This window comes from Cydia amplana, chromosome 16 (assembly GCF_948474715.1).
Source record: "Cydia amplana chromosome 16, ilCydAmpl1.1, whole genome shotgun sequence".
NCBI lineage: Eukaryota > Metazoa > Arthropoda > Insecta > Lepidoptera > Tortricidae > Cydia > Cydia amplana.
The window spans coordinates 6,962,219-6,989,579 of record NC_086084.1 but is presented as its reverse complement, the minus strand read 5'-3'; the positions used below and the strand labels follow the sequence as shown (position 1 = coordinate 6,989,579).

Genomic DNA, 27,361 nt, shown 5'->3' with positions numbered 1-27,361 from the left:
GCGAAATTACAGAGGGAGTCTGGCCTACGTTGTCAATTTAGGAATTAGGACACAACAACAAGAAACGTACACGAGAATGCCTAATGTATTGCTTACTTAGTAGTTACATTAGTATGCTAGAAAAGGAAGTAATTTAAAAAAATGTCATCCATTGGGTCTTTCCGCGTAACTCGGACATGACAACGAAAAAATAAACTATTGAATTTAGAATGTGTTTGAATGTAGAATAATCAAATGAGGGTAGCAGAACAAATTTTATAACCTTAAGTCAATAATAAGTCAACGGTTGTCATAATTTCCGACATTGTAAGTGCTGCTTGCGGAATCAACTACGAACGTAAAATAAGTGATTATAAATATTACGACTTTAATTGATTTTTACGCAAAGAAGAGGTAAGTAACCTTTATTTATCTGTTGTCTATTAAATTATTCACGCGTTACTTTGATTACAATTATCATAAGTTGAAAGAAAAATATGTAAGAGGTGAATGAAAATTGCATGTCGTTGAGTAACGTGAGTAACGTAAAAAACAATATTTTTCATTTACTGTACTGAAGTTTTGGACAAACGAACTTATATTGAACTATGTGTATGATTGGGCTTAGATGGTGTCATTCTCGCGGTTTATTTCTCCGCATAAGTGTTATTTTATAGAAATACATGACTTGAGATACTTGTAACGTGAGTCACAGTGAATCGCGTTGTTGCAACTGTAAAGCGAGTAACTAAATATTTGAATGTATTTTGTAGCTACAATGCCTCTATCAGCGGCAGAAAGGGCAAAAAGAAGAAGACAGAAGCTGAAAGACGACGGAAAGTACGAAGAGTATAAGAAAAAACATAGGCTTGCCGCCAAAAAATCAGGCAAAAGAAGAAGTTGCTAGATAACATGACTCAAAAAAAGAAAAACCAATTTATAAAGGATGAAAGAGAAAAAACCAGAAAAAGAGTTGAAAAACATATAGATCAAAGAAAAAAGCTGAATAAGCAAGAGCCTTAGATAGTTCAATTGCATCCTCATCTTCGATGTTAATTAATCGCCAAGCTTTGGGTAGAGCTAAATAACGTATCAGAAAAGTTCTAATTCTAATAATAATAAGTAAAAAATATGCTATTTGTTTGCTAGAAATGATAAAAAATATCAAAATATTCTAGGTAGTCGCAAGTAACGTGATTCACGAAATCGCTGTAACGTGAGTTCGTAAGGTTTTATATTTTATTTAAATAAGGGTGTATCTTTGATTTTATTTGGTTAACTATTAAAGAAGCTTGCATATTTATGTCATTGTTTTGTTATTTTGTTAAAACTAATTCATTCAATAATCAAAGGGAAATCAATAAACACAAAAGGCGTAAAACTCCGTGTCCATTTCTTGTAACGTGAGTCATGGAGTTATTTTCCACTTTTCTCCAATTTTTATAATTTGATGGAGAAAAAGTACTTCGATAAATGATTCGCAGTAATGTACTCTGTGATATTATTATCAAGTTTTCGACGTAGAAAGCTCTTGATCTCAAATATACGACAAGATTGTTAGGAATAGTGACTACAAAGTAACGTGAGTCACCGTGGATTTACCCCATTGCCAATATTTATTGAACAGTATTTGATCGGAATCTTCAGTTCGTATTTTATATCAAATGAATACCTGGGCAAATACCTTAATAGGTCCATAGCATATCATAATCTACTCATCTAAATTCCTAATAGACACAAACTTTCTTCAATGGACAATAAGGTCACAATTAATCCTGCAATTTCCACATTGGACGTGTACCTTCGAAATTCGAATTTCCTCGAAAATAATACATTTAGGTACGTATAACTCGTATTAATGTAATTCGTCATACAATATTTTGATGAAGCTAAAGTAGACGCAGGGTAGTTACCTACGTTTGAAAACAATCACGAATGAATACAATTGGCAAACTAATCTAATTTTGTCTCCGCGATCTACGCACAGTCCCTACTACGGAGTAAATGACAATGATTCACCAGTCATTTAGATTCGATGTCATTGACACAGAATCGCTATTTTTATTACAAGATCGTTGGCACTTTGCGATTGAGCCGTAGTAGATATATTTAGATTAGGGATTTACTTTATTACATCAGTCAAGGTACAATACTTGTCGACTAGTAACAAGTATTTATCTTGACTAATGTAATAAAATAAGGGAAAGACAAACCTAACCTATGTGTCAGCCTTACAAGCGATGTGCCCGTTGGCGACCCGTTAATAAATATGCCCACAAATGAAAAACGTACTAAAATGTATTCTAGACTCATTCTATCGTTTTCTATTCTTCAAAAACGATGTAACAATAACAATGCGCTATGTCAGAGGGGTGCGGTAGGTCGTAAATCTTGCGGTCCCAGCTGAAATTACACCGCTTTGTTTTCTTAATACGTAACCCAATAGTCTTTTGGTTAGTGCAGGCAAACTGTACCTGGCGTTGCATTCTGATTGCATGCGCGAGCACGGCCGGAAGTTCCCAGAGAAACCCGTGTAATCGTGTCCTCGAGTTCCACAACTATTCTGTGGTCATCACACAGATGTTGATCCGCATGCGACCACGACGTGAGCGCAACATGTACTTGCACACCGAGTGCAGATCGGCATCTAATGATTCCAATGTGAAGGCCGCCTTAATGGGTATTCGAAAAGCGTTCTCACTGGTTGGCCCAGCGCTTAACTCGCGCGAGCTAGGCAAGCGGCTGGGATTTAACTCCTGATTCTATAAGCTTCTAGGGTTGCTAAAAGGTATCCTATTATTTTGTTGTAAGTCTTAATAGAACGCAAATTGCTTTCTTTGAAGAGCGTTGCTTTCTGCTGTTAGTCTCTGTTTTACGGTGAAGTTATAAATTTAATCAAAGGAACACTATTAACGATAGAAATATTACAGAAGCAGTCTTATTTATATAAGTATGATTTGAAAAAGAAAGTAGTGTTGGAGTTGGAATTCAGTTTGCATTTGTATCTGAATGTATGTTTATGTTAAATGCATTCAAATATTTTCATAAAGATATTTAAAACACATAGAAACCTACCTACATACCTATACAAATCTACATATGTGTATTAACATATCTATTGTCTAACTTACCTTAAATGACTCATCAAATTGATTACAGCGAGTAAGAACTCTTATGGCATCGCATAAAGAAAGCATAGAAAAGTCATATATACGGCTACCTTCAGTACGTATCACTTACATCCAATTTAAACATACATGCATTCACTATGAAACGTAATTTGTATAAGTAGTAGTTGTTACTAAAGCTACATTAATTTTCAGTGGCGAGACACTCAAGACCCTTGTGTAAGTAAGCAAACCTTTTGTTGCAACGTAAGACCGTAAAGTGCATTTGTCAGCGACCGCAGGACTTAACCCCAGCACTTGCGGGTGTTAAGAAAGTGTTTACTTTTATATTAATGGCTCCTGATAAACTATGAATAACATTTTTGTGTCGCTTGCTACTTCATGCTGCTTTCAACGTATTTGTGTTTTGATAGTTTTACATAAGGAAGGGTAAATTTTCTAGACAACTTGTTAGACCGATATAAAAAATATTAGGACTAAATTAAAATACAATTATTCATCCGTCTTGAAAAGTGGAATTTGACTCGATCACAAAACCTGAATTTACTCGCGCATAAAAATACTAGTGACTTTAGAACACAAAATAAAAAAAAAACTACTGCACTTAGAACTGCAATTCGGATGGCCGTTTTAGAGTTACGGCCAATTTGGGGTCGATACAACATTTCACGAATCGCAGGTGCCGTCGACACTACATGCACCGAAATAATTTAAAAAAATGGGATCTACGATATCTTGACATTGTAATTAATTCTAAATCAATTTGAAATAATTTTTTTTGATATTTATTTGACATGTACCACACATAATCGATATCTTGAAATTGTATTATATCTACCGTAAATTTAAGTTAAATCTTAAATTATGTTGTATTATGACGTGTAAAAATCTGTATTTTTTTTACCAATAAAAATCTGAAATCTGAATGGATTGCACGGGTACTGCTATGCTATTCTGTTGTGTAATGCCAATCGCTTATCGAGCTCGGGATGTGACATCTGTCATATAATTTCGTCTATTACAACCGGCAAAAGTATGCTCTTATGAAATCTTGTCTTCGCAAAGAGCCAGAGCCATGCCGCACTATCTATCTGCACGCAAATTACGCATAATATATACTTGTTGGCAGCGTTATATTAACGACTGTTAAAAACGCAAAGCGGTTTATAACATAACATGACAGACTAATCCGAACGCAGCAGTGAATCTTGTGCTTAGGAAACGCGGACTACCGGTCTTGTCAAGCAGATCTTGTCAGTAGAAAAAGGCGGCAAATTTGAAAAATGTAGGCGCGAATGGATATCGTCCCATAGAAAATTTGAATTTCGCGCATTTTTTTACTGACAAGGTTTGCTTAACCAGCTATATCAAACATCGGTCTTCTTTATGTATGAAGAACTGCAATTTTTTGTGTCAAGGCTCCAAGTCACGTTACACTGTGTTCGTCCAAAAACTGGACTCTTTGCTCTCGCAACCAACGAGAATAGACGGCCAGAAATTATTCAATTTATAAAAAATGTGTGTGCAAATTCGTTGGCGAATTGGCTATGTTACGAGGATAAGTAACATTTAAAATAACAGTTGTGAATTAATCAACGGACGATCGACAAATTTAGCTTTACAATTCTAATTATACCAGACTTATATCGACCGGGATATGAACCGTGATTACCTTTTGTGTTGTTTTCGAGCTCCCGATATTTCGACGCAGTTACATGCATCTTGTTCACGGGTAACTGAAGATAGCGGGTGGGTGTCTAATTATACCGATCACCGGGTGGCTTTATGTTAATTTCATATGCAATAATAATTATGAATTTAATTTCAAATATGAGGGCTGGTCCGAAAGTTGTTAGCTACTCCGGCTCTGTTTAAGCGATTTGAATAATGTTTATACCATTGTGATGGATTTGTCAGTACCTACTTATTGAGGTGGTGTAAAATAATAATAATTATTTATTTATTTAGAAATTTAATTCAGGCAACAAGGCCCATATTACAAATACCTTACAGACTAACATACATATGTATTTTATAAATTTAATATATTTTGGGCGATGTTCCGTAAAACTTGTGCAGTGCGACTTCTACTGTATTATTATTTTTTACTTAAGTACTATTTCATGATATATTACAAGAGTAAATAGTGCCATTGATTGTGTAACACTAATAAAATATACATACTTAGAAGTATTATTAATGTAAAGCATTCAAATATGCACTTACTTCATTGCTTTTTAAGTTCCTTATTATTCGTATTCGTATTGTTGAATTACATTTATATTAATCACGTGGAGCAGTAGCATTATCGATTCATGGAATAAAGCCTGTTAATTAGAGGCACGTGGAATAAAACGTGATAGCTTTTTGCTTCTTCATTTACTAATTTAGTATAAGCTCTAAGGATTAGTTTCTTTAATAGGATTAAAATATAATATGAACCTAAATTGAACCTTATTAAATTAAATTCGCTAAACGAAGGCGGTCCGACCTTTTGGTGGGCTTTAATTTAAGTTATGTTTCTACTTACTGATCCTTTGCCTCTATTGGTAAAATTACATACAAGTGTGCATACCTGAAAAAACCGCCCAAGTGCGAGTCGGACTCGCGCACGGAGGGTTCCGCACCATCAACAAAAAATAGAGCAAATCAAGCAAAAAAACGGTCACCTATCCAAGTACTGACCCCGCCCGACGTTGCTTAACTTCGGTCAAAAATTAGGTTTGTTGTATAGGAGCTCCACTTAAATCTTTTATTTTATTCTGTTTTTAGTATTTGTTGTTATAGCGGCAACAGAAATGCATCATCTGTGAAAATTTCAACTGTCTAGCTATCACGGTTCGTGAGATACAGCCTAGTGACAGACGGACGGACGGACGGACGGACGGATGGACGGATGGATGGACGGACGGACGGACGGACGGACAGCGGAGTCTTAGTAATAGGGTCCCGTTTTTACCCTTTGGGTACGGAACCCTAAAAAGAACGAAACATTATTAAAACATTTATGTAAGTATGTATTGCTATATATTTTCGGTCGTGGGTACACAGCACAGACAAGACATCCTCTAGACTGAGCATAGTAACGCTACCCCCTCTGCCACTTATACGGTAATTTTACTCCATCTTCGAGTCAATCCCGTGCCGTGATACGGACCAATCACGGCACGGGATTCGCTCACCTCGTCCCCCCGCACCCCCGTATTTTTGGCAGCATCGGTTTCATGAAATAATTGCTCTAAACTCCGTCTAGAGGATTCCTAGTCTATGGTACACAGCGAAATCAAATATCAAAAGAGATTCATGAATGGTCTCATTACCACTTTGTGACTGATTGTAAAGAATATCTGGGTGACCGAGCTTCGCTCGGAAAACATATAAAAACTCGAAAATGCGCGTTTTCCCAGAGATAAGACCTATCTAGATCGATTTTTCGCCCCCAAAAACCCCCATATAGTAAATTTCATCGAAATCGTTAGAGCCGTTTCCGAGATCCCCGATATATATATATATATATATATATATATATATATATAAATAAATAAATATATAAATAAACAAGAATTGCTCGTTTAAAGGTAATAGATTGATAACGACGTGGCTTCCATATAGAGTCATAAAATTCACTCTATATGGAAGCCACGTCGTTATCAATCTATCTAATACCTTTAAACGAGTAATTGTTGTTTATTTATGTATTTATTTATTTATGTATATATATATCGGGGATCTCGGAAACAGCTCTAACGATTTCGATGAAATTTACTATATGGGGGTTTTTAGAAAAGAAGACAACAGATTCAGTCCCACGAATCGCATAGGTAATACAGGTATGCCACCAGGAAATGACTAAGAATTATTTGAATGTTCAGACAAATGAAAAAGTTGTCATTTGAACAACATGTCATTGTGAATATATAAATTGAACCTTATACAATCGCATGTGTAGGTGTATAATGCACTGCCTGGTGTAAGGCGTCTTTCGCATAAAGCGCTAGTATAGTCGTACTATTAAACAAGTCGTTGACGTAAAGGTTGAATTATGATGATGAAGCCAAAGCAAATGCCTAGTAATTTCAAATGCCTGCTGCGAGTAAATTCAACGTAACGTTTATAGTTTCAAACGCGGCTTGTAATGATCAAAACAAAAAGTCATACTTTAGTATAATAACAAATATCTGGGGACTAGTGGGGACACAAAACATATAAAAACTCAAAAATGGGCGTTTCCCAGACATAAGTCCCAGCTAGATCGATTTTTCATTTCATATTAAATTAACATAGCAGTTAGGCAAGCCGGACTTTAGATTACTTTTTCTTAAAGACTTGGATAAAGTGCAGTTGTTTAGAAATACATAGATAACCAGGAGGAAATTCGGAAAACTAATCTTCCTGCTCGATACTGTTACCTTGGTACTCCAACAATTCTCATACCCATACACTCCACATAACATTCATTCGATATTGTCTTGGCCTACTATACAATACAAAACCATGCAACGTTTTAAATTCGTATTTTATTATGCCAGAGCATCAGTGCAAGGCCAGAGTGTCCCCGACAGAACACTTAACCTCCACCAAGCTCTACCCACAGTGAAATCATTTTGAAACTGTCGGCTGAATGTCAAATCAAGGAGAACCCAACTAGTGTTGAGTCGCTCACTCGTGAGGCACCTCATTTGTACCACTCATTTTGTTAATTTGTCGCAGTACTTCGTACCGCAAAAATGTCTTACTTCACTCCTCTATTCATTTTACTCATTTACTTGCGCGCATCACAAACACCTCTTGCCACACAAATCAATCACACACTTCAAATTTCAAAAAAACTCTTATCCGTTCAAATTCACTCGGGAGTCTCGCGACCCTCAAAACTCATACACTCCTCACAACTCGCAACAGAGTCCCTGGATCGCGCGAGGCGCTAGGTGCTCGCCTGCTCGCCGACACTCAAAACTCAAATGTCTCAAATGAAGAAACGAGTGATCCACACTGTCAACTGCCGAACTACAAACCTTATTGCAACGACAAAAGGTCCACCGAGAAATGCGTTGAGTTTGTACCATTCACCGCCTCTCTGTGACATGAACCCCTCAAAAATCCTTTCAAAATGAAACAATGAATTAGAAATACCCAAAGAAGGAGTGAGACCGACACGCGACGTACTTCAGTATCGCTTCGCGTCACCACCGAAAATACGTTAAGCGTTAACAATTAAGACACGAAAGACAACAAGCGTAAGCGCTGCAAGCTATCATACATCTTAAAAAAATTGTCGCTGTTGGAATTAATGGAATAGTTGACGCTGAAAATATGCTAGTACCTCACCTCATTTGAAGTAAGACATTGTAACACCTCATTTTAGAAAATGAGGTACTCATACAAACTCATTTTAAATTGATGTCCTACCCATCACTAAACCCAACTTTGTAAGAGAAAAGTTTTTCAATCAAGCATCTAAATAGCGTAAGTTGCCCGTAGCTATTATGTTCGCCGCTTGTGCGTTGGAAATGTTAGGTGTTATTTTTGATGCTTAGAAGTTTCAAAGTAACACGGAAGTAGCTAATTACAGTAACTATGGGCAACAAACACGTAACAAAGAGTTCTTAAGACGATCCCTTCTACAGACGTGGTCCCCATTTTTCTCCCTGGGTCTCTTAAGTTATTAGTATTTATAAGTTTTCCAACAGTTCCAACCTCTTTACAAGTTTCATCGGTAGGTATATTTCAGTTTTATTTTACAAAAGATATGAGTATGAGACTAAAACCAACTCCTTTCAACAACTGTTTTTTGGATCTATTTAACAGCGCCTACACAATTTTAATTTCATATTTCATAAGTACATATATACATTTCTGACATGGGTAACAGAATGTCAATAATGTCTTTCCCCCTATATTTTTATATCGAAAATGTACTGATGTTACAGTCAAGAATACGATACGATTGTGTAATAGACATCGAAGTTCTCGAAGGCTCCGTTTGAGTTGTCGGAGTAAACAATTTCCGAACAATGCAAACTTGGCAGTTAGACAGGAAGTAGGTGCCCGTATCAAACGTCCAAAGCGTATCTAGCTGGTGACATTAATAATAGACATAGAAAAATATATTGATGTAAACACATTACCGGCATTACTATGTTCTTGTTCACGCATTCCTGTTTAGGCGCTTGATCTTTTCTGTAATAATACTGATTCGCGCTCAAGGCCGAGAGATACCACTATATGCGGGTATTGTTTCTCGTACCCATTTAGCAAATCGAATCCTATCTTGCATCAGATTGAACCCTGGCAAAGTGTATAAAAATGTAAACCCTGTAGGAACCATAAATTGCCTCACAAACAATTGTGGATGGCGCACATTGTCCTCAAACAAAAGGTAAACACGAGTCCCGACCCCAACCGCCGACAGTCGACACGGGACGAGACTCCTTTGTGTCTAAACAACACAATTACTTACAGCAACATATTGGACAAATAAGACGATAGCATGTGGCAAAAATACAATATCCAGTCCAAATCCGCCCACTTCCAATAATATCTGCTGCTTTCAAATACGTCTGTCTCTCTTCGGTTTATTTGAGACCGTTTAACAGGTCGGTATTTGTCAAAGGCTGATTTGTTTGTATCTTTAGAAAGCGCTGATGCATTTCCAAGAGATGCAGATAGCAACAGGTCAACGTCTTTAGCCAGAAATAGAGCGCATTCGGCCGGTGGCCCGTGTATTTCGTCGCCTTCGCTTAGCGATTCGGTCCGACATCTCATTAATATGTCAACAAGGTTATCAATATGCTGCATCTACATTCAATATTCATGTTTACATTGGAAATTTTAACGGGGAATATGAGCGCAGTAATCACATTATTTGTGGTTCCATGACTCGGCGAGGGTCAACGGACGCGACCTATTTTTTCCAAAGTGGGTAGCCCTATTCTCAATTCCATTCCAACAATGCCTCGTTTACGATCCCCGACCGAATACCAACTCTATTTGAGTGCAGTTAGCTTAAATACTTTTACTGTTAATGGAATCGGACGAGAGCTGAAACTGAAACTCGGAGCATGGTCAACAAACTGGTATTAACGTAAAAGCAAAAACGTCTTTAGATTTAATTTATTATTCAAATAAAACGCCAATGCACTGTGCAGTACTTTATTTCACTACATGCACAGGAATCCGATTAATGTACGCATCCTTGCAAGTAGATTTCATTTTCAATAGATTATATAATACTCGCAGTAATCAAACCATACCTACTAACATTATCATCGTAAGTATTAATAGAGCCTTTAATAAGCAAATCTCGATACACCATTCTGTGCTCAATTTCCTGCTAAGTCATATTTATCGTGTCGTCCTTCAACAGATAATCAAGCCAGTGCCATCTCATTTCTGTGGTGCACAATGTACACAGCCATAAATTAGCCTTATCTCGACGTTTTGTGACTCTGTTTGCGATCCATCATTGTCGCATGGGCTCGTCTAGGTATGTACAAGCGAAAGTAAATTGATTCGAAACGCAACAATTTAGCGGCTCTGTCATTGACCATCTCAATGTTGTCACATATTTGTGATGCGTGCCGTGATTGGTGCCAAATGAATCATCTTGTTTAGAGTTTATTAAACCTATACAGAATGGCGTTCTGGAGAGCAAACGATCTAAATTTCTAAAACATTATCCTAGAGAATCTAGAGTCACAGACAGACCTGGCCAGTAAATCGTGATACTAAATGATGTATTAAAAAATAGGGACGGTATAAAGAACGCGGTAATTTATTTATTCTTATTCTTTATAATTTTTTCTATGAGTACTCTTCTTCAACTTTAAGATAACAAATAAATTTGCTCTCCAGTAAATCATCGCAGCGAGCGATGTTGGTATTCGAGGTTGACAATTGCAAAAAGTTGGAATGTATAAAGATTTGTCCTTTACGGTCGATATAACGATTTGGTCACCAAACTACAATCTCGCTGACAGTCTGTCATATATTTTTCCCATTTAAGTAATCTAGAATAAAAATTATATGTAAGTAACCTATTCAGTCAAAAATAAATCAATCGATCATTAAGTTGCATGCATAATTGAAACTAGAAAGTTTTTTTAATAAGGGCTCAGAAAAGCCTCAATAAGTAACTCCGAAAATTCCGAATGATCCTATACACTTTTGTAAAAGTTACTTTTAATACCTACCCTTGCTACAAAAATAATATTAGATTTCACATACAAGTATGTTAGAAGAATATCGTAAAGGGTATGTAACAGGAAAGTACCAAATTTCTCTGGACAGGGGTTACTTACCTCTTTCCAGAAAAGTTTAATTAAATTTCTGCCAACCTGGTGTAAGTATAATATGGTTTGCTATAAATCTGAACGAAAACCAAAACCGCAGAGAAAACTTCTTCAGTATCCGGCTTTACGGAAGGCGAACTAACTTCGCAACTTTACACTGAAATCTATTGAATTTAAAGAGCTTTGCGCAGTTCACGGCCCCTTAGACTCAACTCATATCAGATTTAGTCTGCCAAGTGAACCGATATCAAAAGCCTGAATTTAAAAGGCTTCCGTCTGGTAAGGGGAAAGAAAACAAGACCCGAACATGCCTTACAACCGTAGCGCCTTATAAGACATATATGGCCCGTGTGATATTTTGCGTTAACGACTGTCTTGTATAGCAAGTAAATAAATAAGCAATTTGCGCAATATTATGCCTACGTCCGAGTGGACTGATTGGAAACATGATACGTGTGCACAGTACAACACAGATGATGCGCTTTAGGTACAATAGCCTGTTTGAATATTGATTATGATTGACGGTCGCGCCTCTTGTGTATGATTAAAAGCCAAATCATATTTTGCTAAATAATGAAGATTAAAATTTCAAATAATTCATCAAAATATGCATGTAGTTTCAAAACAAAGGTGTTATTAATACTTTTATTATAAATCCAGTTGTACGAGCAGTAATAAAAATTATTCTAATTGTAAGGCCTAACAATGGGCTCAAATTCGCTCCTTTCATAAAGGACAATGCGGGAGCCGAAAACGTACAAAGGAAGAGTTGCCATGTAAAAAATGTTCATTTCCCCAGTTCGCATCGGGCAAACAAATTAAATTCCTTCCTTCCGTAACGCCAGTTTGCAATGCGCGAGAAATCGTCACGAGACGAGTAAAATTGCATCCGTTAAAGAAACCTCGCGTTTATCGACAACCGACGTGGTAATACGTAAACGACTCTAATAACATCAGGAGCATATAATCATCGTATTTATGTATGTATTACCTATGCAGAATAAATGAATTTGTGGATTATTGCATAGGTATTATATTTATAAAGTAATGTAAAGATGATGATCTAAACAAGATCGGAGAAGAAGATATATGAAGAAAAAAAACGGTTATGAGCTAGAACTCAAGAAACGTTAGTAGTCGATAACCGATTAGATGCTGAAGCGAAGAATTTTATTTAATTCGCGTAAATATGCAGAACCATAACAAAAACACCTATAACTTTAGAAATATTAGGGATGCTACTGGAACTTTCACAAAATTGTGAGATGCAATGATTTGATATGCTAGGTTCACAGACGGATATAATACACTGTTTCATGTATCTAAAATGTGCAACTCCGTGCAGAAGACGACAAGAACCCAGCACGTCCCCGCCAGTGCCATTCACAACCGGTTATTGTATGCAAATCATGGCGGGATATTTTTCATGCCGACTGGATTAGTATTCCCGTAAGCCAATCGCTTGCATCTAGTTGATCTATCTATAGTATACGTAACAGTTCAGACCTATATCGGCTATTCTATTAGTTATTCACAGCTATGAATTAGTAATTAAGACAAGGGTATCTTTACCTCAGAATAGATAGCACTAGTATTTAATAAAACATCCACGAGGAATAAACGTTCAAATATAGGTAGATGAAAGTGATGGAACGACAACTCATAACAATACCGGAAACTTTATGTTTCAGAAATTATTATTATGTAACAAAAGGTAGTAACATTACCCCATGATCATTTTCATCCACGCAATTACGCTATCACACAATTTTAAAGCGTTATTGATTAAATTTATCAGGTTAGGTTGGCATGGCATCAGACGGAACCCTGGGCTATGAGCTTGTAATTATTGCCAAGCACGTAACACTGTCAGGTTAACGACTAGCCGTTTAATCTCTCAGGTTGGCATCCCTGCGCTTTATACGGTTTAGTTTCGCGAATCGACGGGAATGCGGGCAAAGGGGTTAAATGCACGTTTCAATAGGATGTATTAAGCAGTGCGCTTTCAGGAAACTGTAACAGTTTTAATGCGACAGACCATTATATTCATCTCGTAACTTTATTTCCGGCTTGCGTTTTGCTAGCATTAAAAAAGAGTACCTACCTAGGTAGTCAGAGTAGCGAATGCATTTGAATTTTGGTCATACACATGCACGTATTAGGAATTGGTATCAAATAATGAAAATCGAAAATGACATAACAGATAATACAATCACGTATATGCCTGATGTTTTTTAGAGAACTGCAAAATGTTACTTATAGGGAGGAAGGAAGCAACAAATGATTCCACGCCAAAGGAACTTAATAAACTTTCAGCTAGTTTTCATGCATCAAAGCTCAAAATTGCGTCCCGCTACTAAAAAGAGGATTGGTTCGTTTGGGCAAGGCAAAAGGGCCCTGATGAGTGGGCCCGGGCATTGTCGCCGGCCGCAATCACCGTGCCCCGAATACCAGACCAGCGGAACATTGTCAATGTTCATTGTAATTACACGGGCGGGGGCCGACTTGATCAATCGAATATTCCAAGTTTGGTAACGCGACACGGGATTGACGATGTTTTGGTTCAGTGTGTAGTGGGGGTAGGTAAATATTGTTTAGGTAAAACTAACTTCACTCATGCTAAGGTCAGCACAGTGTAATTATACGGGCGCAGAACGTCTGGATCAATCGAATATTCCAAGTTTGGTAACGCAGGATCGACGATGTTAATGGTTGGTCGGTAGTAGGCCATATAGGACCATGCCATATACTGCCAAGACAAAACAGTTTACGTAAAGCTGCGCTAAGCAGTAAGCAAGCTAGGGCAATCATCTTCAGGATAAGCTAAAGTAAAATGTCTTTAGTCAAACTATTTAAGTAAATGTCTGTTTAGATAATTCGTTACATAATACAACCCTCATATCAACGCCTACAATTATGATTACAATCTAACGCTTAGGTACGTGTTGTGTAGAGAGAGGTATTTAATATGGGGTTGAGTTACGCGAAACAAACCTATTTTAACAATTAGAGGCATTACAAACTTTATACATTTATCCGTTTGTATTTGATATATTTGAAATTTACGTTTACATTCTATGACGATGCAGATATTTAACATTGATATTAATTATGCATACCTTAGTTGGTTGTTGACGGCTACATGGAAATATCCAGTTCCTACGTTATCGAATTTGTCTACTTCGAATGTCTATTAGTTGACTTTAGGTGCAAAGATACAACCAGAAACGATGGTTAACTGATTGACGTCTGACAAGCTATATTATACGAGCGGCTGTACTTAATAGTTGGCAATACAAGAAACGGCATATTAAATTCGTCTGCCTTGCGCGCGCTTTTAACAAGCACTCATACATAAAACATAAATCGATGCTATCGTTAATCGACTCCGTATCTGTGAAGCAGTTCAACCGTGTAGCAAACTCATAGATACATAAGAACGCTAAGAACGGTAGTAAGAACTATGGTGTTAATGACCTCAGTTCAGTAACACATGACCGAATTGATTAAGTGATATTATGATATGAGTTCTCGAGCGTGCTGGTTCTGTCGATACAATGTAATTGGCTTAATTGTTGACTGGGCAGCTCTGCTAGTGTTAATATCAATGCTTGCAGTGTGCAGACCAGTTGAAACGATGTACATGCGTCTTAGGACTGTTCTGTAAGGATCAAATGTCCATTTGTCCATCAAACTATTTATTATTAATTTGTCAACAAATGAATCAAAATCAACTCAAAGTTGTCAAAAGATCTTCCCTCAGGGCAAACGTTTCCTAAATAATTAAATCAAGACGTTTTGGTTAAAATATTGTCAATAATTCCCACGGGCAATAACCAGCATAATGCTTCTTAAAGTGGGTATGTGGTCTTGTGAACGTCACCTGCGGCTGCGTTGGTGGTACATGTTTAAAAATGTTTTCATTTATTTTCTCCCGGCTAAAGTATCACTTTATTTGATATATTACTCATTTTCTATCCTATCGAATATTATGAAATCTACACAAGGCATTTGTGCTGTTATAATAAGCCATTTATAAAAAAAACTGTGCTTTCAACTCACGCTCGCTAAGCACTCGTAATAATAACTATTACCTCAGAGCAAATCGCTTCTGACTGAGCACGCTGCATCAATTGTAGCATACACATAAATTAATAAAATACCTACGCTACATTGCGTGTCTGCGGCAAATTTCAACACTATTGCCGGTTTTTGTTCATGAAGCTGCATTTGAGCAAAAGTCGCTGAGCATGAATGTGACACTGAATAATCTTAAAAAAATTAAGATAATATTTTAAGGCAATTACCTAATACAATTCCAAAGAGACAAACAAACATATAAATTGAAATATTGTCGTAATTTCATACAGCCAAATTAATGCCCATATTTCAGATCCGATAAGAAATTCTTAGTCGAGCAATACTATTTCTGTAATAGCATTTACGAGTAAATAATTATTGGAAAATTTAGTGATTTTTGCGACACATATTTTAAAATTGCTCGGCCATTTAACTGCCTACTACAATAAATAGTATCAAATTTGTATCGCAGGTATCAGGTATTCTGCAATTATGTTTTGGCTAATGAAATTTTATTTTTAAAACCTTATACAACAGGGTAAATTCATCTGGAAAGGGACAAGCAAATACGTTCCCGACATCGGTTGCAGCCGTTGCAGGTACCGTAATAGCATATGACAGTGCAACATTTCACAGAATTGCGGTACCATGCGGAGATGTTCAAGTTGCACAAAAATGGGAAGGATGCATAGAAGGCAGGATCCTATAGAAGTTGGTATACGCGTGCCTCCGTGAGGGACAAAACATAGGCAATGCGTCACTATGATTGGTCGAATTTATTTCTTGCCCACCATAATCCATACTAATTTATGGTGGGGAATAAAAAAAATGTGAGACTGTGACAAGGACAAACAATAATAGCGCTTTCGCTGCTACTCCTAATGAAAGATACATAAGACTATCCCGTTCGGTCATTTCCCCCCACCCCTCATGCCCGATCCAGTTAAAATACTAGATTCATGGAAGGATGGAAGCTGACAGTGAGTCATTGGTTTCGCGAGAGCAGCGTAGCGGAGTCGACTTCTCCTTGAACTGCATTACGATACCTTGAGGTTCGTAACAACTAGGGGTAACCAGCGAAAGTATCTTTCTTTACCCTTGCCTTCGAAGCGCCTTGAACTAACCGCGAACATCGAGATTCGAAGATCGCCTATCTCCACTTCTATCTCTTTTGCTGACAATACAGGGACGGCAATGACGGTTTGTCTCACAGCTCTGTAAGCCAATAGGATTATACCCCAGTTTAAAAGTGTGAGCCAACGGATGCAGTGCATCCAAGTGCTTAAAATAGATATCTGACTCATACTCCGAACAGTTTCTGATGCTGAAATGCTGATATGCTTACTGCACTTTTGGTCGGGTAAAATGGTTTTATCACATTTGATATTATTTATTTTAAAAGCTTTCTGTAATCTGTATACATAAAAAACACAACACAATAGTCATGTACCTAACATTAGCCGCCGCACTTGTAATTGCTAAGCACTACCACGGTAGATCACAGTCATTAGACACGACCTAAGTGTAAATATTGATCGGTAAAAACTGATTTAATATTCGTAATTAGAACATATAACCAGCGCTATATAGTGCTGTCATGTATTATTAAATAAGGAAATGCTTGGATTCACTGGTTTGCTTCAGGCAAACTAGTGTTTCCATTACGGAATCATTTCTAGAAAGTAATGGTTAAAGTTAATTAATTAAAATCAAGTAAAAAGGTAATTAAAATCAAATATCAGAAGAAATTCATGCAATGCAATCAATACATTAGCTTTTTGTAACGAACAATTTTTCTGTGACGTATCATTGGATTTTCGAATTCCTGCCGATAGGTACCTACAACCAATGTTAGCAAAAATTAATTCACCTATAGGCACCCAAATAATGAGCCAAGGGGCGCCAACAATGTGTGAGTTTTGTTAACTCTATGGCACAGCCAAAGAATTAAAAAAATCTTATTACGAATCTTTATTACGAAGATCTTGACGATTAATGAAACAGCTTGAACCGTTTCGCTGTTATCACAATACATCCTGTATCCACCGACTTAATACTATATACGTATAGCGCTATGCCCGTATGAGGAACAGGACTGGACGCCACAGACGCCGCTATACCTAAAAAGGAAGCTTAACGAGCCGCCAGGCTGCGAGGACTAAAAGGTCTAATAAAAAACGACTTAGCGCGAATCGGACACGAGTTCCGAGGGTTTTTGTCACGATCGTCTGCATTGTGGATTTCCTGCACTATGTAAAAAGTAACGATAGCTTTTAGTTAAGGCTTTATTCTAAAACTAACTGACCAATGCTTCAGGCACCTGGTGTCTCTCAGCATAAGCAAAAAGCAAGTTGAGTGGTGCCCGTTTTTGGGATCCGTAGTGATGGGTTTGTTTACGGAAACATTACTTTTTATCTCCACAAGTGTCAACCTAAACAGACAGCATCAACTTTATTGTCAGCGAGGGGTGTTTTGCGGGACGATAGGAAAATGTACAGTCACCTGAGGGTGTCGCTGTCACACAAAACGTGTAAATCCGTTTTTATATTGCCTCGGTGGCTTAACTATATGTTAGCGCATAATGGTAAGCAGATCCCGTATCACATATAGAATAGAGAGACACTTATCATATCACTTGCACCTTGTCAACTCTATTATAAGGGTAACATTCCATTTCTGACCGCAGCTGCACTACTGGTACTGAACGCGTCGCTGTTACTGTCAGTTTCCATAGTAAAATGAACAGTAGTGCAGCTGCGGTTGGAAATGGACTGTCACCTTAATATGTACCTACTAGTTTATAAGTCTCAAAATTAAGTGGATTTTCTGAAATATACCTATTACGAGCTACATCGCGTCACTTCGGTCGTTCTATCGGAAAAACGGGTAAGGGAAAACAAATCGGCTCAATTAGTATTCTCCTATCAACTGCCAATTAAGGTCAGTCAATTTGTAATAGCTCGTACTTCCTGGGCAAGAGAGCGTTGACCTAATTTATACAGAAATATCGATGTCGATTGGGCGAGCATCTGTTTTATAGTGTTTTGTATTTCACCGTCGGTATCGCAACATAATTACTGCCAAGCCACTGCAATGCTAGGTAGCCTGCTAAATACTGCATGTATTTACATACTACCTCAAGAACCTTATCACACTGGCGATTTGTGGGAGAATTAAAAACGAAGCGAACGCGCAGCGGGCGCTCCGGCCCGGGCCCTGACCGTAATACGTGAGAGCTGTGGGCCTATCGTACAACATTCATCATTTAATATTTCATCGAATAAAGTATAGACAAGTCGACAACCGAAGTAGTGGTCACTTTCGCCTGAAAACATTCCAGTATTTCGGTAAGTTTTTCGTCTGGGAACATAATTTCCAGTTGTAGCGTGTTTTTAAAGCAGTCGTAAAATTTGCCAGATGCAAGTTTAATTATGAAAGAGATGTACCTACACTGTTGCCAGAGGCAAGCTGTAGCTTAACCCAGCTACAGGCAGATGAAGTTTTAATTGCTTCAGCGTCTAATGGTAACTCTCTAGGGGCACAAGTGTTTTGTTTAGGTAATGTTTTTGACTGTGGCATTATCAGATTGGCTAATGTTATTCACTAATTGCCGATCTTTAGACAAACTTTGTAGTCAGCAGTAGAAGTAGCAAAAGTGAACGAAGTGTTTCAAATGTTCAGTTTCAAGAGTTGCTTCCGTCCAACAGATTTCTGTGATTTGGAACCGACCGACGGTTCAGCTAGAGACTTCCAACTACAGTGTAGAAAGTATACAGTGGATCGACGACTTTGACGTGTACCGAGCTACTAACATTGGCGAATGTATGCAGCTCGGGTGCGCGCGGTCTCGCCGCTCGCACCCCGCACGCTGTCGAATGACTGTATTGTTTTATAGACTGTGCTTCCAACAATGCGTCGTCGGCTGACGAGATCTTTCTACCTTTACTACTTTTATCGATTCTATGAGCAGTTGGTAGATTTCGCAGAGGAAAACCGACCATGCAGGCAAATGAATGAATAAAATTATGGTGGTTCTTCAAATTAATAAGAAAACGATAAAAATTTTTGCCGATGCTGCTGTTAAAAGCATATTTATTTAACTTTATATAGCAGTCATTAAGCTTTTAGTACTAATATTTCTTGCACCACTAAAACGTTGCTTGTTATCGCCCGAAGCTTATCTAGGAAATGGCAAATGTGGCGTCGTCTGTTTTATAGCAAATAATAAACTTAGTCGGCAAGTCGTTTATGACGTCGGCGACGAAATAAAGTCGATAGAAAATTGGGAGGGCTCCCGCGGTGACAATTACGATATACAGTTGGACCAATGTATTTATTGTTAAATTATTTAGGAACAAAGCTTCATTGCGCCTTCAATGATAGAATACCTATTAAGTAGAAGATTAACTAAACGTAGTTTATATAGTTTATATTGAAGCCATTTTTGTACATCAGTTATATCGCGTAGCAGAAGCAAAAAATAAGATATTACAAATATCATGAATTTAGAAACCAGTCGCTTATACACAAATAATACTGTCAGCTAAAACAATCTAGGTAAGTATGGGTTTATAAGGAACATCAATGTTTATGAAAGTCAAACTTAAATACTAACAAGACACAAAAAGCTAGAGCTCCTGGGCAAGAAAGAACGACACAGGCTTGAAAGAAAGTTACTCGAAGCTGTAATCCCAATGTAGATAGCGTATACGAAAAACATTACTTATTTACGCGACAGAGAGCTGTTATTTTTAGGTCAGACATCGATTTAATACAGTGAACCTTCCGTCTTACTATCTACAATATTTACATACATAATATCCAGTGACTATTACTTTGTGTCAGCCGCCGACTGATGCGAACTATCTATTCCATCGTGGCGCCTGTTCCCTTAAGGAAATATCTACATCTAAGCTAATGGGTTTAGGTCTTGTTAAGCTTTCATGTGACTGTCTGCCTTATCGGCACTGCCAAGCCTTACATTGCTAGCCTCAAGTCACAGGATTAACAGAATCCTCAGCCAATAAGTCCTTCCTTCTCACTGAACCAAATATTTTACAAGGTTTTATTTATGTTGCAAATGTTCCTTAGATTGCAAGCAAATTTAAAAAAGTTCCCGATGTCCTATCGAGCTAAAATTTGGTGTAGGTAAACCTAACATTAGTTGGTGACAGCCACGAAGTATATATGACATATATGTCTTTTTAAGTTTTTAAAGGCGGGTTATTTAATTAGTCTAACTATCCTATTCATATAATGAAGATCAATCAGATATGTAGAGTCTGTGCGGAAAGACAAGAATTGTGAAATGTAAGGGAACCCATACATTCTACGACTCTTCTCTTTCCTCACAGACTCTACTTAGTTCGTGCTAACTAGATATAAAAGGTTTTATATGGTATAGAATATTTCCATGAAACACAAAAGCGTATCATTATATCTCCATCGTTAACTTAACATTCGATGCCCGTGAGCAACATGAACAAAACCAAACAACAACCATTCAGGTCAAAGCTGTTTTATGTCGAGTAACAAACATTGTGCCTCAGAATCTAATGGACTGAAGTCTTGTACAAATCTACTGTGGACTGGACTGTTATAATCTGAAGAGCACTGCTAGGGAAGTTTCTCAGGTCAAAGTTTATACGTTATGAATCGAACGAGACTATTGAATTTACACAATGTCTGGAGGAAATACCACAATTATTATGAAAATATCTCTTGTAACATTAGAATTTTTGTTACTGTTTTCCTGATTTTTTTCTTCTTATAATACGCAGTGATATTTTTCAATAGTAAGTGTATTTTCTAACTCCAGATACATTTCTGAAGCGTTGTTTTATGTAGGTATCCAATTACACCCAGTTTTAAGGAAAAAATCATATATTTGCAATCGAATAACATTACCTAATCTCAATTCGCCAAAAACCTATCCAAATACTTTCTCGTCTTACTTTAACTTCCTAATGTATTGTAATATTTTTATCTTTTTCAGAATGTTCCAAATAGAAAGCAATCACATTTGTTTGTGGGTCACATACTTATAGTAAAGAGTATGTACCATGTATGTACACATGAACGTGAACCCAACATGTACTCGTATTCGGTGTTTGGTTACATTTGCCGATACACAACACTAAATAAGCGAAATGACGTGTGGGATAACACGAGCCAATGTACCGACATAATGTATTCGTACTAATTTGCGTATTAAATGTTAGAATGGAATTGTTAGAATGCGAGTTTGTCTAAGCGAAGTTGACAAGATATTATCATTAGGTAGAAACAGGAACAGCATCAGGGCTCAGACAGACGGTGCGAGCGTGTGTGTGTGCATGCGAGTGCTATTTACATTGCTGAGTATTTACTGAGGTAAGTAAATACGCAATGTAATGAAACTCAGATGCGAATTGCGGCGCTAAAAGTCTAGACTCACGAATTTGCTTTTGATTTGTCAATAGATTAAAGGTAGATATACTACTAATCATCGGTTTTGTTAGGGAATACTTTATTTATTACGTGTTATTCCTTCAAAGATCTACAGCATGTAGTTGGATCGGATGTGCAGGTCGTGCATATGCATGGGTATAAAAGAATCTGTGAGCCGTAGCATGCTTGCAAACTAATAACGGCTCGAAGATGTTTAAGTGACTGTTTTATTGTCTGAATTGGAAAAATATAAAAATAGGTAGATTTCCTCTTTCACCGAATTCCCCATATCATTCTTACTGAGTCATCACGTATATATTGCAATTTTGTCTATATTTTTATGTGTTTTTGCTGTTTGCACGTTTTAATTTCGCTGTGGGGATATGCAACCGAAATGAAGAGAAAACCTTCTACTAAATTAGTCCCAAACAGCGGCGTTTTAACAATGACTGAACAAAATACTTACAACGATTAGATTACCTAATCATAAATTAGGTCAAAGAAAAAAGAGAGGAGTAAAATGTCCTCAGCAAACTGCGAGTTAAGACAGAGTAGATATATACAAAGTAGGTACTTTATCTTGAAATAAAAATACCTACATACTACGTGCGTACCTAAAGCAAGTGATGATACACACGACCATAGAACACAGCTAGATCGAGTTTACCAGAGTAGGTTCAAGAATTTCTAGCATCCTAAATTAAAATATCGAACGTAAGTAACCGTTAGGAGAAAGGTTACTGTAATCGTCCCTATACTTTGGTTAAGGCAGTGTTGCGTTAAATTCGGCATTCGAAGAGCAATGTCGGCAAGTTGCGTATCACGATAATGGGAGTTCGGGACGCGGACCAATGACTTGACAAAACTCCTGAATTGGATGTTAAAAGGGGGCCTGCTTAGGAAAATCTGGAAAAACATAAGAGAACTTGGAATGATTTTTTTTCGTTTCTATACTTTTATGTCGGATTTATTTAGAATAAAACCACAGCATCTAGAAACGAATAGAAATAGCCAATATAGACATATGACCTACAGTGGAAGCAAAAAAAAGCTACATTCTTTATTTTCTATATCTATATACTATACACATGTACCTACTCTAATTCTAATTAGATAGAGTACCTTGTCACACCGTGATTTGGCTACATGTTGGTTTTATACAGTGCTTTAAAAGTCAGTAAAACTCACCGTAATACCATTGATTGCATGTGGTAACACGTATATACATCTGATTTACGATGTCCATAAAACGAAGCATTGAAAATGACATTTACTCCAGCTAATTAAAAACCGAACATATTGTACGTTTGTCCTGTTCTGTACCTGTCCTTATCACAAGGTAAGTATAGGTCTACCATTTATCTCAGGCGGTAGGTAATAGTTATTTTCGATACAAGTGCGAAAAAGAGGAAATTCGAAACGAGTGGCGATAAATTAAAACACGACCGAAGGGAGTGTTTTAAATCGACACGAGTTGCGAATTACCTATTCGCACGTGTATCGAACAACGTTTTACAGTACATATGGCACTTTAAAGTTTCGACATACGCACGAAAAGTGCTATTTTACGCACTAGTGCGGAAAAGTAGCCCCATATGTACTGTAAAGAAAGTTGCGCGGTGATTTTCTAGTAGAAGGTGGCAGAGTATTGGTAAAATTAGTTTGTATATATTACATCTTTACTTAGCATTGTGACTTCTTACCAACTGCCTCAGTTAAACGATACCCTAATGCACAAAACGTGTTTACGTAAAAGTTGTGGAATTTTTAGGAACATCCAACCAACCATCTTGAGCTTCTTGGTCTAAGTCTAAAACCCAACCTAAACTTCGGGTCGACTATTGAGTCCAGGGCTAAAACTGCTGCCAAGAAACTTGGTGTCCTATTTAAGGTGAGGCGGTACTTCACGCCGAATCAGCTTCTCTCCCTATACCAAGCACAGGTCCGCTCGTGCATGGAATACTGCTGCCACCTTTGGGACGGTTCCGCCAAGTATCAGCTGGCGGCCCTGGACTCAATAGAGCGCCGGGCTCATAGACTTTTAGGCGATGACCCAGCTGTCAAATCAAAGTTACAGAGCCTATCGGTGTTCTATCGGATACATTCTGGAGAATGCGCACAAGAGCTGCATGACCTGATTCCACCTTCCCCTTTCCATCATCGGACGTCCAGGCGCGGGGAGCGAATGCACCCGTTCGTGGTTAACATCCCATTTGTCCGCACAAAACGATTTGCCTCGTCTTTTTTGGTAAGGAAGGCTAAGGAATGGAATGCGCTCCCGTCATCCGTATTCCCTGAGAAATATGACCTCGGTCTCTTTAAAGCTAGAGTGAATAGGCTATTACTGAACCGGTGAGCTCCATCTTAGGCTCTGTCTTCACTTTCCATCAGGTGTGTCTAGAGCCAATCGCCGATCAGTTTAACATAAAAAAAAATCCTAATAATCTAGAATGACGGTAATATATTGCGAGCGTACAAGACAAAATGATGTCGATTAATCGTTCCCTATCCGCGGTATTATCTAAAAGTATGTGTGTTAAGAAAACCTATCATATTATGTAGGTACTTGGACTTTTTGCTCTTTATGATAACCATATACCGATGAAATGGAATAGTAAAAAAGCACTTTTACTTATATGTCTTGGTTTGGCGTGTTTAAGTGTAGGTAAGGGTCGATTCTCCACAACCTGAACTATTTTCGTTTCCTCCTCCGCTCAATGAAAAAAGGTTTTTTAGCTCTATTGGGGACTTATTTACAGTGTTTCGTTCCCGAATCGTTAATGATAAATATAACGAAAGTGTGTCTCTTAGGGAGCTACGATCCCACAGAGAGATACAAAGACACACGTTAGACATAATACGCCATTTCCGCCGAGAATTAATAAAAAGATGTTCCACGAATAAGTTCCGGAGGATTCAGTAGGTCAAAACTTAAAAAACCACTTCCAGTTTCAGTAGCCTCTCAAATAAACTCAACATTTTAAGTAATTACTTAACACATATTAGTTGAGCATGATAACACTATGTAAAGTGGTTCGAACTAAGCTCGACTATGAACCCCCATGGGAATGGAACGCGGTGAAAGCATAACGCGTATTACGGGATCTGGTAGTTATTAATGTCTCGTCGAACAAGGTGAACAGAGATAGTGAGGACTATATCTATGCTGCAGCTCGAAATTAAATACAAGAATATACAGACATTGTGTTATATTCTGAATGCTATCTGAATTCTAGAACAGGACTAGGGGTCCGATTCGGATTTTGTAATAGACATCTATTAGATATCTTTTAGACATCGCCAAGATACGATAACGATATGTTTAAGATTTAACCTGTCAAATTTGACATTTCCGCGATTCTGGAGATACTCTTGAACGATTTCCACAAGATATTACTTAGAGATCTAATTCACATCTAATAGATATCTAACACGATCTATCGTAAAACTGACATTGGTTGCCCGAATTGCGCTGCAAAAGAGAACTAGTTGAAATCTAAACTATAACGTATCTAGAATGGATTTAGTACCTACGCTACGTGTCGTCTCTTGTGAATATCTTGAAGTTCGAATACGGCAGTAGGGAAAAATATCAATACTTTCAGTTTCAATATTTTCGTGTAAGTGGATGTTAATAAATTAAAGTAAGTATAATTTACTTTATCATCTGCAACACTAAAGAATATAAATAATTACGAAGAGTTTCTTAAGTTTCATAACGTCTGAAATCACTGAACAAAACTCTGGCCATATTATTTTACCGTTTACGACTTACCTTGAAAAATAATGGAAGCCTCGATCAGACTCAGCAAATAATTGACCTGAAACAAATGAAGGTCTTTAGGTATTTTCGGCGCAGTATTTTTTATTGGCAACGTCGAAGATGCCATCTCCATCTAAGTGACCGGGCATTGGATTAATGGAGTATTTAAAATTTTGCTGTGAGTACAAGGAAATAATAAAGACTAATACTTAATCAGTACAACGTTTCGATACCTACACGTTCATAATATTTTGTATACATGTTAGAAAACGATCTCAGTTAGCTAGAATGACATTATGGCAAGGCTGCAGCGACTAATATTGTTGTAGAATGTAGCTGCATGGGCGATAGCACTCCCTCAGATCACTATCTACCTAATTGTAGCGTACAATAGCTTCGACGACTTCACCGTGCCCCTGTGTCATTACGCTGATGTGTTGGTTTCATTGTTAATTAGCTTTTATTAACTTGGTTCACGATATATCACGATAGTTAAGTGATAAAGACAGTGCGTGTTCGTGCGTTCAGTTCTCTAACCCCATGGGGTTTATCTTATCCCGGGATAAGTCAAAGAATCCCGTTAAATATTTAGTGGCAAATGTTTTAGCATTAGCACGGGTAGTAGTGTTAAACTGTACAGAGGATTTTATCATGATATTAACCTACTATTTTCTCAAAATTGGCTGCATATTTACTTATATGTAATTTTAGTATATGTAGTTTATAAAAATGTGCAATAAAGCGCCATACATACATTACATACATAAGTACTTGTAGATAATCATTATATACCTACAGATTACACGTTTGTCATGTGTTAAACCACTATTTATAATTTTATACACCCTCTTTAGCCGAAAGTACTTTGTTGACAGATAATATTAAAAATTTCACGTATATGCAACGGAAAACATTGTAATACTTATAAAGCACGGACGGATACAGGTTCGTATTACGAGTATGCATAGCCATAAGTAGCATTCATTCTATTGTACGCAAATTGATCTCCTTCGTTTCTAGGGATAAGCAGGTATTTAAATGCAAAGCTGGGCCTAATCCCGCGCCTTATAATTTCAAAGCAATTGTTTTTAGATACCGAAGTGCCTACTCAAGATTTATTTTGATGGTATTTATTGGGCTACTCTCATTCAGTCATGCTTATGTTTTTTAAGGGAGGCTAGTTACTGTTGAAACAGGAATCACATCGTTCAATAGAAGTTCATTACGAGTAACAAATCGTCAAGCGGTCTAAGCGTATATTATTTACACTTAGAACAGCTGAAGACCATCAGCAGTAGCAGCAGAAAAAGCTACGCTTCATTCGAGTTATCTCTACTACCTCTGCTTATGCTGCAGACTAAATGAAAAGTAGGTAAGCATAAAAACAAAACAGGGGCTTTATAGAGCGTTAATAGTTAAAATAATCTAACGACAGGCGAAACGAAGCACTGCAATATTTGTCGCTTTCCGTAGAAAACTAGGTTACAATTTATATTCAGTTTCAACCATTTCATGCATGGCTTGTTGAATACATGTCGCGCAAATCAAATATGTAGGAATGTTTACAAGAAGATCCCATCGCAGCGAACACACATGTGTTACGGTTTTATTATTTTCGGGTCATTCCCACTAGTAACCGCCAAGTTGTTACCAGTGGTACTATACTAGTGAAAATAACCCTTATTTTCTCA

At 37.4% G+C, this 27,361-nt stretch overlaps 1 protein-coding gene across 1 annotated transcript in view; it reads right to left on the bottom strand.

The window, feature by feature from the left end:
• Window positions 1-27,361, bottom strand: part of LOC134655511 (dystroglycan 1) — a 129,667-nt gene that overhangs the window by 85,213 nt on the left and 17,093 nt on the right. Inside the window, exon 2 of the mRNA XM_063510980.1 lies at window positions 25,683-25,728. The gene's annotated coding sequence lies outside the window, so the exon portion shown is untranslated. The remainder of the gene's footprint in view (window positions 1-25,682; window positions 25,729-27,361) is intronic.